Genomic DNA, 21,782 nt, shown 5'->3' with positions numbered 1-21,782 from the left:
TTTTATAAATAGGATATCTCGCAGTACAAAACAAATAAAATTTTCCACTTAGGCACATAGTAGTAGTATATGTGGTTCACCTCTAGTTCACTCATGGTACACTGTAAGCATTACAGTAGGCTGTTTGAGGCATCCCTTAGGCCGTAGCTGCACCCAATTCTTTTTAAAGCATTTTACTATGCCCCCTTTTTTTCCATATTGCTGTCCAACCGCTCGAACTGCAGTTCATTTCAATTTCTTAAGTGCTGAATGGCGGAAAGTGCCCCGGTTCTTGGCATCGTAGCCCAAATTTTCAGAAATGATTCACTTTTAGTTCACCTGATTTTGGTGTTGCATTAACACAGGTCAGGGTTTGTTAAATGTGTTCTTGATCTGCGTGTAACATAGATAATTATATTTAGCACATCTCAAGCTAAATACAACCATGATTACTTAATAGTTTTCCTTTAGATTAGCCGGAAAGAATAGTTTTACATAAATCAGTCAGTTACTCTCGTAAGATTTGATTGCCTAGACCTTGGCTGGATAAGCAACATTAGTCATCAGTTATTATTATTATTATTATTATTATTATTATTATTATTATTATTATTATTATTATTATTATTATTATTATTATTATTATTATTATTTTTTTAAACTTTCAGAAGAGGTTAGCAGATCTGTAAGTCACAGGTCAGCCATGAAAAAAACATGCATAATTTTTGGTAAAATTTCATTTATAACTTAAATCTTGAATCATATTTTAGTGTTTTGAAATATATCTTACAGAGTGGAATAAGTAAGGAGAAAGAAAATAGCAACATTACATAACATGTATTACAGAGAATTTAAAAGAAAGTGTAGGCTTAGCATTTCAACAATCCCACAAGAATTAGCAGAAACAGTAAAAAAATGTACAGTATTGCATTTAAGCTTGTCTTATGATATATGAAGTGAAAGCATGGTAAAACTATAGTTCTTCACTTGTTTTATAAATTTGTCTTTTTTCACATTCTAATTGCAAAAAACACCCCAAAAATCTCCTTTATGGATAGACTACCATCTCTGTGTTTTTCAAATTTAAAGTACATTTGGTTTTTTCAGTATTAATAAAATTTCAGATTGTGTAACCACCCTTTAGATTCAGTTTCAGTGAGACAGCTTTGATGTATTTCATAGTAAATATATTACCTGATCGCAGTTCATTATAAAAATATTCAGGAATAGTGTCATACATTATGCAATAAATTTCAGGGTTGCTGAGGCTTATAACATTTTCTATAAGGAAATCTCTCACTTATTTTCCAGTTTAATGTTACAATGTTAACTAATTTAATGGTGTAATGTTAGAAATCAGATAAAGGTGTAAAAGTGTCATTAGGTCTGTTGAGTACAAAGAATGTGAAATTACTTTTTCTTACGTTCTGTTAAAGACAAAAGGTATTTTACCCACTTAAGCTCACTGGCATTCTGTAAACTTAATGTCCATTATATGTTCTGTTTATTTTTATTAATAAATTTTAACAGACAGACATAATTGTTTAAAGGTTTGTTTTTATGTTAAATGAAACTGTGGTACCAATATATTTTTATCTTTTTGAAGGCTCTTGTTTAAATTTTATAAAAAGTTCAAAGGGAGAATCCTCTAAGCTAACAAGATGCATCTATAGAAGAATGTCAATTTAAATTTCAGTGTTATATTATTATTATTATTATTATTATTATTATTATTATTATTATTATTATTATTATTATTATTATTATTATTATTATTATTATTATTATTATTATTATTATTTAACCAAACTGTTGACTGAAATGATCTAGACTCTCAGTGGTGTTTCACAAATGTATTGATTATGAAATAATATAAAATTTGTGTAACAGAAGAATTGAAGAAGTTGGATAGCCAAGCAGAATGTGTTTTGTGTCATTATTAATCAATTTTCAGTAAGGTTATTTTGATTAGCTGCTTGAATTTCATGTTATTTGATAGTTTTTTGGTTTAAGTAACTCATTCTCAGAGCCTTTTGAAACCTGAAGAAAACAGTCTTTGGTCATGAAAGTTCTATGATCTATTTTTTTAATAAGAAAAATATCTATTATTTTTTAATATTATTAATATGCGTTCTGCCTGTTAGTACTATAGTTGAGTTCAGTGTACTGTAGTACCATATTGCAATTGCAGCAATGGCCAAATCTTTGAATTAAATCAGAAAAAAGTACATTTGTAGGTGGGTGTGGGTTGGCTTTTTCAGTAAATTTGAGGTGTTCCTTTTAATATGAATCGAGAAATGAATTCTTCATTCTTGTAGTTTAAAAGGTGTATTACTTAGGCCCTATTGTAAGTTTAGGTCAAGCTAACCACGTAGAAAGCTGACTGAGTGATTAAGGCTATTTTGTTTGGGAAAGCCCCTGTTGGTATCAGTTGCAAAAATCTCAGAAGGAGTTCAGTTGGGCTTAGACATTATAACCTAAGGCCAAGTCCACATTACATTTTACTGTCAGAAGCCAAGCAGGAAGTTCAGAAAGCAAATAAAAGGCTATAGACACTGACAGACTTTACCAAAGGATTTTTAACAGTGTTAGACAAATTTAGGCGAGTCCATTGCAAGTTCACAATGCTGGAATGTGAATCACAAGAATTTCTTAGTAGCCTTTTAGAGCTTATACGTAAAGTGAACCTAATGTTTAGTAGTATCTATTTAGGATTGACTCCTGAGCTATTCACCTGCCATATCAGTCTAATCTGGGACAGTTAAACTGGTAAATGTTAGGAAGTTTACCTAAAGGATCATACAAACCTTTGAGACGGACAACACTGAATGATCTTGTACCTAAAACTGCACTCAGTTGTTAACCTTTTTCTGTAAATTTAATATTTTTTTACACTTATGAACTTGGCTCTTGGTTTTCTTTAGGCCTAGACTTAGTTTGTGGCTGTGATACACAAAAGATGGTATAAACACTATGTAACGTTCTAAGATATGTTGCACTTTTGGCCTATAACTTCAAAGTGATTCGGTTTCTTGTTTTCATTTTTCAAAAAATAACTATATTTTGAATAAAGAATTTATAATGCTTTAAGATATGTTGCTCCTCAGGCCTATAGGTTCAAAATTTTTAATTTTCAGTCTTTATTTTTCAAGAAATAACTATTTTGAATAAAGAATTTATAATGCTTTAAAATATGTTGCTGCTCAGTCCTATAGGTTCAAAATTGCTCATTTTTCAGTTTTTATTTTTCACAGACAGCTTTATATTTTGTTGTAAAATTCTTTATAGTTAGATTGGTAGGGTCTGTTAATGTCTGTGGCCTCTTTATCAAGATCTACTTTAAACTTAATGGTCTGTTTATGACAGTTAAATGTAATGTGGACTTGGCCTTAACTTATAATACCAGTCAAAATTTTTTAAGACATTAATTCAATATTTTCAGCCTTGAATTTATTTTACAAGCTTCTGACACCTGAATTCTTTCCAATTCTGTCACGTATTTTATTGCTTGGTAGAGGCAACATTTTATATTAAAACATCAGATTTATAAGGACCTTGTTTATGAAATAATAGAAATTGTACAAACCTTTAACAGTCAATGAATTTGGCCATTACTGCTCGATGGTACATCTCTAAAGTGATTTACATATGGTTGTTGTACATTTGAAAAAGATTTCTTGTATGTAGTTTGATTATTGTTAAAGAGAACTTTTTATTATAAGTCTTCAGTTCTTTTGGCATAAACATGGACTTCCATATTCAACTCTTGAGCAAGAATTCTTGTTTTGTATTTACAATTTAGCAAGGAAGGCTTAACATATTACTATGTATTGACGCAGTGCAGTAATACAGTGAGTTAGGGTATGTAATAGGAAGATATTTTAAAATGTCTTATGTATTTTTACTTGTAGAAATTTAGTACTCCATAGAGTATACAAAATAAAGTACAAACTTTATTGATAAATTATATATTTTACTCATATTTACATATAGATTTAGTATGAAATATACAAAGTGAAACTGTATTTATGCTTTAGGCAAATATTTTGAAGTTAGGTCTAAAGTTTATTGTTTGAATTTCGTTTTCCAGAAGTAATTTTTTATAAAAACATCTCAGGTAGACAATTTTCATAGGTGAAATAAGTACAGTACAGATAAATGAACTACTTTAAATCAAGATCTATAGAAAAACATTTAAGTCTTAATTTAAATCCTGGAGTTTGATCAAAATGATTCAATATAGCTAAATGAGCAGTTTTTCAAAAGTATTGATAGATCACTCTCAGTTAAGAAAATGTTAAAGTAAATGAAATTTTTTATCATTTGAAGCCTACACCATATTGTCAGAAAGGTGAACGCATAAAAAAAATAACTTAAGATCATTTAAGATAATCATTTAAGATAATTCGAAAGACTCTTGCTTCAGGATTAGATGTGGTCCCATGCTTATGCCGAAAGGAAATCCATGTTGTAAAGTTGACATTGCTGTTAATAATTTGTTAATGATTGTAAATGATTGTAAGGTTGAAGTTCTCTTCCAGACGTAGTTTAGATTAACTGGAAATGTTTATAAATAAATAAAGGCTTGTGTGCCAGCACCCAAGGAACGATCTTGTAAGACTTACTGGTGCTAATTGAGTCTCTTAACCATTTGCTCTGTTACCAAGTACTTGGGCTATAAGACCAAGCCCAGAATGATCATTGTGGTTTAGTGTCAGTTTTCTCTGAATGGAAATGATAATTGTACATGACAGCTTTTTGGTTACTGGAAGCATTTTGTCACCTGGAACAATCTTCCAGTTGGTCAGTATTGACAGGAATAGGTCTATAAAATCAGTTTCAAAAGAATGCAGAGATGACTAGCTTAAGATTGTGTTATTGACATTTGTGTGTCTTGCTTGTAAAGTGTTTTGTTACTTAGATTGGTGTGTAAATCTCAGAGGTGTTTTGTCAAGGACCAACGATAATTAAGACACAGGAGAACTGAAGATAAATCTTGAGTCACAGTTGTAACTTGCCCACCTGTCAATTTTCAAGTTTTGTTTAGCTAACTTAAAAGTTGCCTTTTTAAATGATGACTGATTAAGGAGCAAATGGATTAAGATTTAGTGAGGTTTTTTAAAACTCTTCCAGTAGTCCAAGACCATTTTTAGCATTGATGTTTCTCAGTCTCTGTGAAGAACTTCTGCTACAAAAAGTCGGTTCCATACTTTCATTCTGACAGCCATGTAAGAGTCCTGTACATGAAAAGTGTTGTTTTAAAACATGAGTATTTTATAGAACTTGAGTAACTTTACCATACAGTGAAAGCTCTTTTCTATATAAGATGTATTTCAGAAGTCATTAGTTTTTATGTATAACCTGATTTCTGTAGTAGATACATAAAACAAAATGGTTAGTCTGGTTTTTATGAAGGTGGAATACTCAGATATGTTAAATAATCAGCCATAGATCTTCCACATAGCTTTGAGAATAAACATATTTAGATAAACTTGATGCATTCTGCTTTTAAGATGCACAATTCACCAAAATATGAAATATATTTCAAATATGACCTTGTTTGGTAATCATTCCTGTATTTATAACTAAATAAATTGATTACCAGGAGATATTTCTGTGATGTTTGTAATCTGTCTGTATTGATTTGATCTGAAGTTGAAAAATTTTAATGTGTGCTCAATTAGGCTTGAAGAATTTGTAGTATTGTATTAATTTGTGATGAGAATGGAGTATTAACTGTTAAAATCTATTTATATCATTGCATCTGTGGAAACTTTGAAAAGCAAAAGAGTGTGAATGTAAATGTCATTAATTTTAAGGACATTTTCAGTTTATAATTGTCCCATTGTCCCATTAAGGAAAGGACGAGTTTTGAAACAATTTGTTACACTCAGGCTATCAGAAACTTTCTAGAAGGGGACACAGTATCACCTTGTACATGTCCAAGTTTTTTGCACGTTTTGTTTCTTGTTGTGCAGTTGGCCGATGGAGAGTGCAACATGCAAATGGTTGTGCCATTTCACCAAGAAATGGTGCAGCAACCTTTTCGTTTTATTAAAATTGTCTGTGCGTGTATAGTTACTTCCTGCTGATCTGTATCGAAAGGGTTAAACAAAATGGCCATTATCTGAAATAGGTTGGTGTGGTTCCTGTACTAAAATTAAGTTACCATTTACTGTTTTGAATAGAGGGAAATATTTTTATATAGAAATTATTGTCTTGAATCTATATAAACATCACAGAAAGTTTTATATTATATACCATTGTCACTGGTGCATATTGAGATGTTTCTGAAGATAGGAGATGAGGTTTGTCAGGTGGACTTTTCAAAAGCTGAGTTGTTGTTCTTTACAAAAAATGTTCACAGGACTTTTTGGAAGTTGTGGTTTTAGCCAAATGTTGTGGTCTCATATGCCTAAGTCTCAATCATTTGTTTTCAATATTCCATTGTCTTATACAGACACTCACTTTGATGGCTCATCTTAGAGAATTGTTGTGTGTTTGGGTAAACCAGATTTTCTTGGAGTGAGGACTCTTGTTTCTCTTTATAGAAGTTTAGACCTTGTCTCTCTTTTCAGACTTTGTTACTAGATGAAGCGACATACTTTAAAGTCAAAGCCTGGTGCTCTTGGAAACTTGTTACTCATAGTTTAAGCCTCACAGACTGACAGACTCATAAATGAAAGCCTGAAGTTCTTGGAAACTAGAGATGGAACTTGAGTTGTTGCTTAGTTCTTTCAAAATATAAAAAAAAAACGTGCTATGGAAGCCTGTAAGCTAGGCTGTGCTTCAGGGTAGAATTATAAAATGACAATTTTCATGTCTTTGTAAAAGGCATCAGGTAGTCTTTTCTTTATGAATTTCAGCAGGTTTTAGACTGAATTTCAACTGGTTTTAGACTTTCCTTATGAATTTCAGGTGTTTTTAAGCATTCTTTAGGAATTACAGCTATTTTAGACTATGAATTTCAGCCGTTGTTAAATATTCTTTAGGAATTCCAGCTATTCTTAAACTATGAATTTCAACTATTTTGAGACTATGAATTTCAGCAGGTTTAAATCTTAGGAAGTTAGTAATGAAAAGAATTTCCGGATAATAAACAAAACAGATCTTTATCTTCTCTCTAACCTAGGCTGAATTGGGATTGATATTATGATAACAATTAATCAATTTCTAGTCAGATTGTCATCAAGGTAAGACTGCCAAAATATAATTAGTACCACAGATGTTCATATTATAATTATTATAATTAGAAAGTAATTCAAAATGACCACTTTGTCGTATTGCTAGACTCATAGGCTCAGCTGAAGGATTTGTTCATAAAATAGGATTTGAAAATGAAACAGTGTGAAGTTAGAGAGTTTACGATTCCTTCGTGACTAGGGACCAGAGCCAGAAAAGTCTTAGAAAAGTTAGTAGGCCTTAGAAAGTCATTCAAAAAGAAAAACTAAGTCTATAAAACTCTACAGGACAGACAAGATTGAAAGAAATTAGTCCATGTCCAATCTCGCAAAGAAAAACTAACATAAGAAATGTATAATTGTGGTTATTACAATGACTGGTATATAAAGAGCTGCCCATAAGTCTCTGTCAAAGAATTTGAAGAGGACAAGTATCTTGTATCCCATTTACTTTAGAGAAGGCGTAAGTGTTAGGCACTTAATGTGTACCTGAATATTTTAAAAGTGATAGGTTGCTGTGGGCATTCATTCAGCTGTACCTTTTAAGAACTTTCCAGGGCTTGGGATGTTTCTAAGAACCTGTTGAAACTTCAGACATTTACAAGACCCTATCAGAACTTAAGACATTTTCAAGGAGCTATCAAGACTTCAGATATTTTCAAGAGCCTATCGGAATTTAAAACATTTTCAAGACCCTGTCCAGAACTTGGAGATATTTTCTAGATCTTATCAGAGACTTGAGACATGTTCCAAGACCTATCAGAACTTAAGACATTTTACGAGACCTTAGAACTTGAGGACATTTTCTAAGAGACATCAGGAGACTTGGGACATTTTTCAGAACCTATCAGATTTAAGACATTTTCTAACACTCCTAATGGGCTTGACATTTTATAAGATCCTATCAGAACTTGGGACATTTTCCAGGGTCTAGCAGAGCTTGGGACATTCCAGACCCTATCAGAACTTGAGGCATTTTTCAAGACCTTATTAGAGCTTGAGACATTTTCCAAGGGTCTAACAGAGCTTAAGACTTTCTCACTGAGAAGGTAAAGGAATTGTCACAGTTTCATCCATTACTAATGTCTTACGAGGTACTGGCTCTAACCTAGTGCTAAATGATAAAAAAACACTATATATCATTGTTTTGATTTAAAAAATCAGGGACATACTGAGACCATACAGGATTACTGAGTCACTTAATAACTGTGTCATTATCGGTTGAAATCAGGGACATATTGAGACCATACAGAGTTACTGAGACAATCAGTAATTGTGTCATTATCAGGTTACCTTACCAGTTAGGAAAGTTTTATATGGTATAGCCCAACTTATATCTCATAGTTGTTGAAGATTACAGTGGGCAAATGTTTACTCAAATTATCCTCAGAAGCCGCAATTCTTGACCAGAAGTTCTTGTACAGCAATTTTGCTGTTCATTTTTGCTGCTGTCAGTAAAGAATAAACTTTTTAAAGGTTAGATTGGGTGGAATATGCACTCAGATTATCTTCTGACACTGCAGTTTTTTCCTAGAAGTTCTTGTACAGCAATTTTGCTTTTCATTTCTGCTGCTGGCAGTAGCTTGCTCATTCTCTCGCTCTCTCTCTTTCCCCTCTTAGAATCCAAAGCTTATAGACCATTGTATCATGTTCTTATCTCAAGGAATGACATCTTCCTTTACAAGCAAACAGTCATCGCAGAGTACACTTTCACACTCCTGCCCCGAAGGCGCCAAGGAGTGTCTTGCCTCCTTACGGTGGGAATCTATTCCCCTCGCCATTTGAAGGATTGAGTGTGTCCTCATTCCGGAACTCACGTAAGTTGTTTCTCTTTGAATTGAGTCTTCATTTTGTTTTTTCAGAATGATTTAAATTTTTGTAAAATATATAGATTTTATACTGATATACCATGAGTCCATTCTGAATTCTCTCCTCATTCTGAAGGTTATCAGTACTGTTCACACCTCTTTTGCCCTGGATGGACTAAATCTGAGGATTTATTTTACAGTAGTTTACATTTTCTATTTCGAATTTGTTTCTCTCTCATCTAAAGGATTTATCTTGTGTTTTTGATCGTAAATCCTGCCTAGATTTACCTTCTCTGGAGTGAGAGATTTATATTGCATTCTGGGTACATTTCTCTCTGTTCTGGAGAGATTTATATTGCATTCTGTGTACATTTCCTCTCTATTTCTGAAGGATTTATCTTGTGTGTTTATCTTTGTAAATCCTGTCTAGATTTACCTTCCCTGTGATGAGATTTATATTGCATTTTGGGTACCTTTCTCTCTCTTCTGAACTATATATATTTGATACTTAATCCTCTGTAAAACATTATGAAAGTCCCTACATATTAAATCCAGTTTAACAGTTGTCAAAGTATGCCTGAAATAAGTGTAATCTTCTTTTAAATCCTTTGTAAATCCTCCATGATATTATTTGTCTTGTCGAAAAAGTCTTGGAGTTCCTTGCTTTGTTAAATCCAGTTTGAAAGTGGCCAAAATCTAGCTGAAATAAGCTTCCATTTTTATTTTTGTATGGGCACCATTCCCCCCAACTCTACTGGGACATACCCCACTTTGTGTCAATTTTCCCAATTTCTTGGGAACCTTTCAGTAAACCTCTCTATCCTTATTGATTCTAGTATCCTTTTTTTATTAAGTGGGAGGTCAGAATTCAGTGGTTCCTGACATTTCTGCAGTGTTTCTTATGGGTGTTGCTATCATCAGCTGTTCATTAGACCTTATAGGCCTAGATGCTGAGTGCAAGTTGTAAATCAGGTACCAGCTGATAAGATAGGTCTATTGTTATAGCCACTGTTACTGGGAAATTCTGTTTCCTGTTCGGTTTTTTGCAGATGATGTAAGTTTTCCGTGTTTAAAGAGGTGGTCTTGTCCCCAGTCTCTTCGTAAATAAGAATGAACATGCTTCTGATGCAAGTTAATGTGTTACTCTTGTTCATGAGTCAGTACGGTTGCCAGAAGTGTGTTTATTCAGTTATAATTAAGTATGTACTGAATTATTTTGGTCTCTCTCTCTCTCTCTCTCTCTCTCTCTCTCTCTCTCTCTCTCTCTCTCTCTCTCTCTCTCTCTCTCTCTCTCTCTCTCTCTCTCTCTCTCTCTCTCTCTCTCTCTCTCTCTCTCTCTCTCTCTCTTCTCATGTAGTCCATTTCCTCTTTGCAATAAGGAAGGCGTTTATTGCAGGAACTTCAGATTTCTCCCGAGGAAAGATTTTGCTTTCAATATGGTTATATGTAACTGTAGCTCTCTATAACTTCCTTTATACAGTCTTTGTCTCTCCTTATTTCTTATTAGTTATACAGTCTATATCTTATCTAGAAAGGCGTTATCTTGCTTATTATAGGGCATACTTACAAGTTGGTGTTTTAATCTGTCAATTTTCCTTGTGTTTTTCCACTTCTTAATCAAGTTTAAAACCCAAGTTGTTTATGCTTGTTTGGGTAAGTTTCATTGGAGTTTGATGCTCCATTTGGTGGGTAAACATCCTGTCTTGTTATATTTGTGCTTGGTTCTTGAATGAGCTCGGTTTTCTAATAGTATTTTTGGTTTATGGAAGATTGTGCTTTGCTTTGTACTAGTGGCTGACTTAGTCTTGTCATCAGAATGAGCACTGACTCTGTTCTTGATCCTTTTTGGTTGTTCCAAATTGTTGATGAATGTTCGTTGAACAGTATATATTTTCTGACCCTTTTCAATCGTTTTCAGTGTCCAAGTTGTTGATGGAATAGAAAACGGGACATTTGGGTGAGTTACTAAATTGTCTCAAGAAATTTGGTAACAGTCTGATGCCCATTTTGTCAGGGAAGAAGTTTTTCAGCATTGAATCCCAACCAGAAACTCATATGTTAGGAACAGGATAAAAATTCATTTGCATAATAAGATGATATATATGACGAAATGTATATTTTTATGTATATATTTTGTCAGGAATTGGCACAAGTAGTAGGAAGAGTAATTGGTTAATCTTGGCTTAGTACTTAAGAACCAAATAGGAAAGTTAATTATAGTGAGAAAGTTCTGTACAATCACGTGTCAATTTCAGTCTTGGGTCGTCATTACAGTGACTAAAATACTGGTTTATAGTTCTGGGATGCTATAATTCACCTATTTCCGTCCTTCAAAGGCAAGCACTTTGGTTGGTTTGTTGATTTACATTCTGTGGAGCTCATTCGTAAGTCTGCAAGCTCATGAAGAATATTCATATCAGTGGGTCTATGTACTGCGATAATATGGCCTCTGCTTTCGTGTGATGAAGCAGAGATCCTTACTCAGTGTGCAACAGTAAGGGTTTACTTGCATTAATAGAATCCACATTTGTTGCTGAATGCAGTCTTAAATTATGTAGGCCTAATCATTTGTGGGATATACTCGTGTGTCGAAGTCAGGACACAAATCTATGCCTTCGAAGGTTAAAATTAAATATTAAGGAAAACCAGAGATTAAAAATGGCCATTTGCACAAAGAAAAACAATTAAAAAGGGCGATTTTTATATTTTTAAACCTTTTGATTCACAGAACATGCAGGAAACAACTGTACAATGCACAGACGTTTTAATTCAATGCAAAGGTCAGGTTAGGGTCCCCCAAGGAGAGGTATTTGAATGGTACTTATGGCATCTAAGGTGACCTTGATACCATTCGTATATCCTTCAGAAACCTACACCTTGAGAGACGCACTTCCTGTGCCAACTCGTCAATGCCAGGGGAATGTGACAACAGTCCGATCGGACACCTGTTGGCTGTGGTGAGGCTTTATGGTGTCAGGGTAGTACCCTAACATAGATGGCATCCCCTTTTCTGAAGTCTCCTGCTCAATATAGAAGCACGGCGTGAATTTTTAAACTTCCAGACGTGTGTTTGGTCTTAACTGCTTTCTGGAGAGCTCTTGGTAACCTGGTATAATAAAATGTGCTTGAAATGAGGACTCCTGCCTACAATGGCGACTTGGGACGTTTAAGTAAACTTAAAACTGTCTGAATGTTAATGATATTTCCTTCGCATTTAAAGTATCATTTTAAAACTCATTTCCTGTGTTATTTTATACTTTTCCCGTAAATAAATGACGACATTCTGGCTTCTGCTTTACAAATGTCAGTTACCTTTAGGCCTAGAGATATTTCACAGCTTAGATAACGTAAGATAGGCCTATGCTGACTTTAGTTAACTTGCATTTAATAGGTGAAGGCATTCACAAAAAGTATCATAACCTAGATATAAGCCATGTACTGTAATAATTGGCTTTAAAATGTTTCTGCTGATGTGATGACATTAAATATTTCTAAGGTTTAGTACTGTGTGACTCTCACAAATTTAATATAGTATTACTTAATTCATATGTCTGATTGAACACACACTTAAAAGTAGTTCTGTCTTCAGGTCAAATTTAAAGAGATAGATATAATTTAAAAGCACTGAAATACTTTCCTTATGATCAAATTGTTTAATTATAAATGCAGAAAACGTTTGCTGGATACTGAAGGCTGTATTTGAAATGGGCGTACATTCTTTGGTGAAGTTTGTGTTACTGTAGTTCGAATGTTACTCACTTTATCTAAATCATCACTCTCAGAGAAGTGTGAAAGACCTGTAGCTAGTTCTGTGGGCCTCTGGTTATTCAATCTTCATAAACTGGACTCTGAGTCTAGGTCTGTGCATAACATTACAGAAATTGGGTTATAGAACAAAACTAGGTTGACCTTTGACGTTCTGCAAAAACATCTTATATAGAGGAAACTTTATAGTTTATGATATTGTTACTTAAGTTCTGTATTATAGTCTTGTTTTAAACATACTTTTCACGTACAGTAGACCTATTCTTACAAGTCATAATTGTTAAGTAGGAAGCATTTTGACAGTTCTTTAAAGGGGTCACAGAACAGCTTTGCAAGAAGTGGCCTTAGATCACTGAAATGATTTTAAAAAATCAAAGTCTTTATTCCATTTGTTCCTCACAGCAATCTCTTACAAGGCAGGTTTGATCTTAAGTTAGTTGAGTAGAACTTGGTAGATGACTTTTGGTTAAGCTACAATTTGTGACACATTTCTTGAGTTTTTCTGTATCCAAGATTATTTTTATGTTCTTTTTAAACACCTTTGCAGATTTTAGCTAAGTAATACCATTACAAGTTGGGAAGCAAAAATACCAACATGGTCTCATTAATAAATCTCTGCTTTCGAAAAAATTACTTTCTATAGACCTATTTCAGTCTAAGTTAACCCAACTGGAAAGTGTCCAGGTGACAGAATGCTTCCATCGACTAAACAGTTGTCAAGTATTTATTAAACTTTCCACTAAAGAGAAAACTAGACACTTAAACCCACTTATAGTTACTCTGCAGCTTTTTGGGACTTCTGTATAAGGTCCTCTGGTCTACAGGGCTAAATAAAGGGCTCATTAGTACCAGCATTGTTTTATAAGGTCAGCCCCTATTTTGGGGGGGACACTAAACTATTGGTTAAAAAAAAAAGTTTTAAAAAATTTTTGTAATTTTTATGTATGTTTTTAGCTTTATGTAAAATAAAAGAATGTTCTGTTCTAGTTTTATTGGTCTTGCTAAAATATGCATTTTCTTGCAGAGCACAATAATGGAAGTTTCATACATGATTACAGTATGTCAAAATTCATAGTTACAGTATGAAAAAATGCATGGTTACAGCATGTCGTAATATAATTACATAAGTAGTAAATACAGTCTGCTATAAGTTACATGCTGAAAAATGTTCTTAATTAAGTCTTTTAACATATTACACAATATGATGCTGTAAGCTCATTCTTAAACTGTAATTTAACCATTTAAAACCAAATTTGAGGATTACAGTATAACCTAACGTTCCAAGATGACATTTCTGAGTGAATAACTTATCCACATTACAGTTACAAAACTATTTGATTGGGAAAATTTGAAGTACATAAGACAACTAATGTTTTGCTAACCTGGGCACTTACTGTTATGTCAAATATTAAAAGCATGTTTTTTTATATAGATAATTGCAAAATTACTTGGAAACTGAAAAATTTGACAATTTTGGTACAAAAAACATTGCAAAATTACTTGAAACTGACCATGAATATTACAAAATTACTTTCATAAAACCTTTTTATAGCAAAATTAAACTTATCTTTAGACATTGAAATATCTTAGAAAAATTGTTCATATAAATAAAAACCATTTACCAATAACACAATTTGTCTAAATTTTTGGTCAAAAACAAGAACCTTTGTGTCTACAGAAATTCCTCACTGCCTTAACCTTTACTAAAATTTTAAGTGATTTGAGAAGAAATTGCTCTTTTTATCTACAAAATGGTGCCTGTTTGAAAAGATTTTAAATTAACATTGTGTCTACCAGATTCTTCACAAGGCTCGACATGGATATAGTTCTCTTTGGGCACTCGAGTGCTTCAAGTCTCATTCTACTAGTACATATATAACCACTTTTCCATGGATTTCTTTAATGACTCTACTAAAGTTATTACCTGAACACTTTACACACTTATATACTAAAGCCATGTTGAATCTGAATTCTTATATATATTGAAGCCATTTTGATTCTAAAAATTCTACAACTGAACAACTGAATTATTGCAACAAATGTGTTGAAAGATTCTATGCAGTCGGGAGAAATAAATTTTAAAACCTGTCAACAAATATGAGCTAGATTTTGACAAAAACTGGACTGTTAAGTTTATATGACTTAAAACTTGAATCATGATAAGTTTTGATGAGGCAAGTGGGGATTTGGAATGCAATACTTATCAATGAACAAATTAAGTAATTTTTCAAAAGCTTTATCTTAGTACATACCTGCCTGACTACAGCATTTTCATTCTATTTGCCACCACCTTGAAGATTAAAAAAATTAGCATACACACTGATCTTACAACCATGGCTTTCATGTAAATCAACACTTTACAATAAATAGTTACAAGCGAGATTCTTCATAAAAATATTGCAAAAGTTTTGAGCGATTTCTTCTCAGCATTTACAGAACACATCAAGGGTATTTGTGCATGTTTTGGCTTTTCACAGATTCTTCACAAAACACAGAAGCTACTAAGAGTTTATCACTTATCAAACTGGTTTTTTAAAATTAAACAAACCCTAATTATCAAACATCAGTTCTAGAGGGTTTGACTGTGTGATCTTTTTGCAACTTTCTGCCACAAGCTCAATTTGAAGTTTTATGGTTCCGTGCATTTAAAATTCATTGAGACATGGCATCCAATGGCCTGAACTAGCCAAACTGAAGGGGAACTTGGAAACAAAAGGTGGACCAGAACACCAAAAAGAATATAATGCCTATTGCTTGGTGGTGTTTGAAAAATTGACACTTCTGGACGCTCAGCTTAACCCAAGAGAGGTTTCTGATCAATGAAGTACAACACCAAGAAGCTTTTGCTTTTTATTGAAGACTAAATCTGTAGATTTTACTTCTTCAGCCAGTGATAATTCAAATGTTTAAGATTCAGTAAGGATAAAGCTTTACTCTTCAATGAAGTGAAAAATGATGAGTTTTACTCTTCAATGAAGTAAAAAAGAGAAAGTCTTACTCTTAAATCAAGTAACAAAAGAAAGGGTATCTTACTCTTCAATGAATGAAAACACAAGTTTCACTCTTAAATGTAGTAAACAGTGTCTTACTCTTCAATGAAGAATAAAAAGAAAAAAAAAAAAGTCTTGCTCTTCAATGACGAAAAAATAAGAGAATTTCACTATTCAATGAACTGAAAAACATATAATAAAGTCTAGTTCTTCAATGAGCTAAAAATCTGAGGCAAAACACAGTAGAAGAAACTAGATAGCCAGTTACGAAGAGAAAATATGGACTGGCTGTAGAGCAAAAATTTGGAAGCAACACACCTTAGGGCCCAGGGGTCTGCTGCAAATAGCCTCAAGTTCAGTTGTCTAAGGTCTGCATAAACTGCAAAAGGTAATCACTAAGCACTACCCATTTTTGATGGATATAAAGACTTCTAACAAGGGAAAAGTATATGAGAAATCCAGAGCCTTATGAAAGAGGGAAAGAAATTGTCAACAAAACAATATTGGTGGCCTGGGAAGAGTTGTATCTTCACAGCAACTTCTTGTTCACATTTCAACTGTGACAACTTAACCCAATGTCTTAAGCCTTCAATATGAAAGGTCAAGGGAAAAATAATGTTTAAACTACCTTAATACACATGGCACCTAAGCACAAAAGATATATATATAAAAAAAAAGCTTGAAAATGTCAAACTGATTTTGCCAGTGCCAGAGTCAATATGTATTTATCTCAAAACAGCAAAACAACAGGCTGATATTTCAACACAATATCACAGGTAAAACCCACAAGAAACATGAGCCATTTGTGGACAGACGGACGATTAGTATCAAGTACAGCACATGCAAGCTGCATGTGTGTCTAAATGAAAATAACTAAAGTTTTACAACAAATAGTGACTGTAAAGAATAAACAGACTTCAACATGGATCTGAAAAACACAACCAGAGAAAATATTGTGAATTATTTTTGATCTTAGTTTAATGAAAATTTGTTTCTAAAGACTGAATTTTATGACTTGGATGTAGCCAGAACACACACTACCCTTTAACAACAGAGTGAGGTTTCAGAAACCACAAAGGCACTTTATTGAGAAAAGAAATGTCAAAATTTCAAGTTTTACATAAGCTTCCAATGATTTCACCATTTCTTATAACTTTCCACTATAAACAAGGTATTCTACTGCTTCATAAACACTCCAATACCTGCCGACATTTTCCAGGTTTGAGACTCATGGCGAACTTTGTCGAATTTAAAAAAAATATTACACAGATGCAAGACCTAGAAACCATTATGAAGTCAATCCTAAATTAAATTTTATAATTCGATAGCTGATGCAAACTATATTTTAAGGCTAAAAGGAATATTCATACAAGAACTTGAATTCCAAGTCCTTACTTTGAAGGATCCTGGTTTATCAGGCTGTAAAACTTACTTAAATAATGTACTGTTCTACTTTCCAGCAGCACCTAAACTTGAGAGACTTTAGGAGTCTGGCTTTCTGCCAAGTAACAAGGTCTGTTAGGTAACGAAGACTATAAGCCTGCAATTGAATATTTTCTAGACATCTAACAGTTAAAAACAAGTTTGCAGAGTTCCTAACCTAAACTAACCTCCTGCACTTTACACTTAAAATTCAAGATACATATCTAAAAATGAATCATGTCTTAAAAATGGTAGCGTAGCAAAATGCAGTCGCAGAAATGTAGCTGAGTAGTAAAGAAGTCTGCAAAGTTGAAGTGTTACTTTTAAAAGCAATTACGTAAGAACTGTTGAAAAATAAACTAATAAGAATAACCTACTATAAATCTTGCAGGAATTGAACAATGACACACTGGATACTGTAGCAAAATTATCCTTGAACAGACTAGACTACTATTATAAATTAGTTAGCTATTTGGTAGCCATGAAAACCTAATACCTGACATCACGCTGTTATGAAATTTAGGTTAAATACTTGGATATCACGTTAACCTGAAACATACTGAACTAACAATAGCTGGTATTGGGCTGATGAGAATTTTAGTTAAACTGTGTATTCTGAAATATATCTATATGAAACCTAAAGTTTAACTAGTGACGGGAATGAATTACAATCTATATATGGCAAAGTAATGCCTCTCTCACCCGTTCTGTTAAAGGTTCATTTTTTCTACTTCATCTCTATAACTGACAACCATTAACATTTGTGAATAACCATTAAAACAATACTTTCGGCTCTTGACTGTAGGTGGTTTCCTGAAAAGATAAGAAGTTAATGACCTCAAGTGACAGCGAGTTCTTCAGGGTTACGAAGCATTAAGGTCAAAGACGGTTACCACCAGGCCTCAAGCATCCTATACCTAAGGGCTGCATAATGGACAGGAATGTCTGTAATCTTTCATTAAGTGTCTAGGATAAAATTCCTGTTAGTCACAGCTACAGTTTACGTTGAAAGTAATTTGGAATATATATGGAATATAGAATTTTGGCCAAAAAGCCAAGTGCAGGAACTTATGAGGTAACTAAGCTGAAAGGAATAATGCACGAGTAAAAAGGTCTGAAAGGTGTAACAGGAGGAAAAACCTCGCAGTTGCAATATGAAACAACTGTTAGGAGAGGGTGGAAAGTAAGATGGAAGAAAGGGAATAAGGAACAAGGTACAATAAAAAGAATGAAAGGGGTTGCAGCTAGGGGCTGAAGGGATGCTGCAAAGAACCTTAAGTAATGGACTACAGTGCACCACATGAGGTGCACTGATGACACTAAATTAGATTACAATGCAAATAACACATAAAAAAATGTGGCCAAGTTTCAATAGGCAAAATACAATAAATAGTTCTGTATCTTCATTATTATTATTATTATTGCCACTTGGGCCAGGTTGCATACCAACGCTTTCACATAATCTGGTAAAATTCCCTATCACCAACAGTAGGCCAACACTGTCTTACCCATCTCTATTCATCTTCAATACACTCAAAGTACTTCTCTAGTAGGCTCGATTTTTCTCAGAAAAAGAGCCTTTGCTGTTCTTAAGTGGTTGTTGTAATTTACTTGTTGGAAACCAAACCATTTAATAAAATACATTAGAACTGGCTCATTATTACAGAAAAAAGTGAGATAACCTGATTTTACAGTAAAGTACTTCAAAATTTCATAATACCAAGATCTTTTCCATAAAACTTATGAATGACATCAAGAGCTGCTTCCCTTGCTTATTTTATTATTGTAAATAAAATTATTCTATCAAAACTAACTTTTAAAGAATATTCTACATGCTTTTGGCATTGATATTATTATTATTCAGAGGATAGACCTCTATTCATATGGAACAAGCCAACATGACCCATTGACTTCAAATTTCAACTTTGACAGAATACAGAGTTCATTTAGAGCAAGAAATATAAGCTTCAAATTTCACTGTCACTCTCACTATCTTCATCCAAAACTTGAAATTGCATCGTTATAAGTTTCTGTCATACAAACCTCTATATCTGTTATTGTGGCTTGAACTGAGTAGCCATTCTATCCTGCCCAAATCGAACGCGTCACTTCTCTGAGGAGGCATTCTATGTTCATCGAACACCTACATTTGTGAGGGATTTCTTGAATCCTTTTCTTCTAAAAATGTGTCATTCCAATCCAGAGGTTGCATTTTGTGGGCACCCTAAAATGATGAGAAGAAAGGTTAATTAAATCATGGAAAATCAAGGTATTTTGGTTATGCAGTGACAAAGTGTGGATGCAATCAGCTACAGCCTAGCCTAAAGTATCCTAAAAACAGTTCTGTTACAAACAGGGAACACAGATGTAAGCATTTATGAAGGATCCCTTTCTATAATTCCTTTCAATCTCTACAATAGTTACTGTTTTAGGATACTTTAGAGCTAGGCTGTAGCTGATTGCATCACACTTTGTCACTATAACCAAAATACCTTGATTTTCCATGATTTAATTAACCTTTCTTCTCATCATTTTAGGGTGCCCACAAAATGCAACCTCTAGTTGGAATGACACATTTTTGAAAAGGATTCAAATCCTCACAAATGTAGGTGTTCGATGAACAGAATGCCTCCTCAGAGAAATGTGCATTCGATTTGGTGGAAATAGAATGGCTATAAGTTCAAATACATGCTCAGATATAAGGTTTGGCATGACAGAAACTTATAACGATGCAATTTCAAGTTTTGGATGAAGATAGTGGAGTGACAGTGAAATTTGAGCTTATATTTCTTTCTCTAAATGAACTCTGTATTCTGTCAAAGTTGAAGTCAATGGGTCATGTTGGCTTGTTCCATATGAATAGGAGTCTATCCTCTGAATAATAATAATATCAATGCCAAAAGCATGTAAATATTCTTTAAAAAGTTAGTTTTGATAGAATAATTTATTTACAATAATAAAATAAGCAAGGAAGCAGCTCTTGATGTCATTCATAAGTTTATGGAAAGATCTTGGTATTATGAAATTTTGAAGTACTGTAAAGTCAGTTTATTTATCTCGCATTTTTCTGTAATTATGGATCACTTGTAATGTACTGTATTTTATTAAATGGTTTGGATTTTGACAAATATCATAACAAATTCACTTAAGAACAGCAAATGGCTCTTTTTCTGAGAAAAATGGAGTCTACAAGGGAAGTACTTTTGAGTACTGAAGACGAATAGAGATGGGTAGGAAGGACAGTGTTGGTGGTAGGAAATTTTACCAGATTATGTGAAAACTTTGAAGTGCTTGTATAAATGTTACAACCAGGCCCAAGTGGCAATAATAATAATGATAATAATGAAGATGCAGAAGTATTTGTTGTATTTTGCTTCTTGAAACTTAGCCACATATTTTTTTAATGTGATATTTTCAATGTAATCTAATTTAGTGCCATCAGTGCACCTCATGTGGTGCACTGTAGGCATTACTTAAGGTTCTTTGCAGCATCCCTTCAGCCCCTAGCTGCAGCCCCTTTCATTCTTTTACTGTACCTCTGTTCATATTCCTTTCTTCCATCTTACTTTCTCTCTAACAGTTGTTTCATATTGCAACTGCGAGGTTTTCCTCCTGTTACCTTTCAAACCTTTTTACTCATAAGTTCCCACTTGGCTTTTTGGCCAAAATTCTATATTCCATATATATTCCAAATTACTTTCAACGTAAACTGTAGCTGTGACTAAATAGAATTTTATCCAGACACCCTTAATGAAAGATTACAGACATTCCTTGTCCATTATGCAGCCCTTAGGTATAGGATGCTTGAGGCCTGGTGGTAACCGTCTTTGACCTTAATGCTTCGTAACCCTGAAGAACTACTGTCATGATTCCATTCAACTGTATCTTTTCAGGAAACCACCTACAGTCAAGAGCGGAATGTATTATGTTTTTGGGTTATTCACAAACATTAATGGTTGTCAGTGATAGAGATGAAGCAGAAAAAATGGTTCCTTTAATTTAACAGAAATGTTGGAGAGAGACGTACTTTGGCATATATAGATTGCAATCTTATCTCCTGTCACTAGTTAAACTTTAGGTTTCATATAGATATATTTCAGAATACACAGTTTACCTATAATTCTCATCAGCCCAATACCAGCTATTGTTAGTTCAGTATGTTTCAGGTTAACATGATATCCAAGTATTTAACCTAAATTTCATAACAGTGTGATATCAGGTATTAGGTTTTCATGGCTACTAAAGAGCTAATTTATAATGGTAGTTTAGTCTGTTCAAGGACAATTTTTGCTTGAACACAGTATCCAGTATGTCATTGTTCAATTCTTGCAAGAATTATAGAAGGTTAATCTTAGTTTCATTTATTTTCCTGAAGTTCATGTGTGATTGCTTTTAAAGTAACACTTCAACTTTGAACTAACTACTCATTCACATTTATGCGATTGCATTTGCTACGCTACCATTTTTAAGACATGATCATTTTAGATATGTATCTTAATTTTAAGTGTAAAGTGCAGGAGGTTAGTTTAGGTTAGGAGGCTCTGCAAACTTGTTTTGCTGTTAGATGTCTAGAAAATATTCAGTGCAGGCTTACCAGTCTTACGTTGCCTAACAGACCTTGTTACTTGGCGAAAGCC

Source organism: Macrobrachium rosenbergii, unplaced genomic scaffold (assembly GCF_040412425.1).
Source record: "Macrobrachium rosenbergii isolate ZJJX-2024 unplaced genomic scaffold, ASM4041242v1 13890, whole genome shotgun sequence".
NCBI lineage: Eukaryota > Metazoa > Arthropoda > Malacostraca > Decapoda > Palaemonidae > Macrobrachium > Macrobrachium rosenbergii.
The sequence above is the reverse complement of the archived record's forward strand: the minus strand, read 5'-3'. Positions refer to the sequence as shown.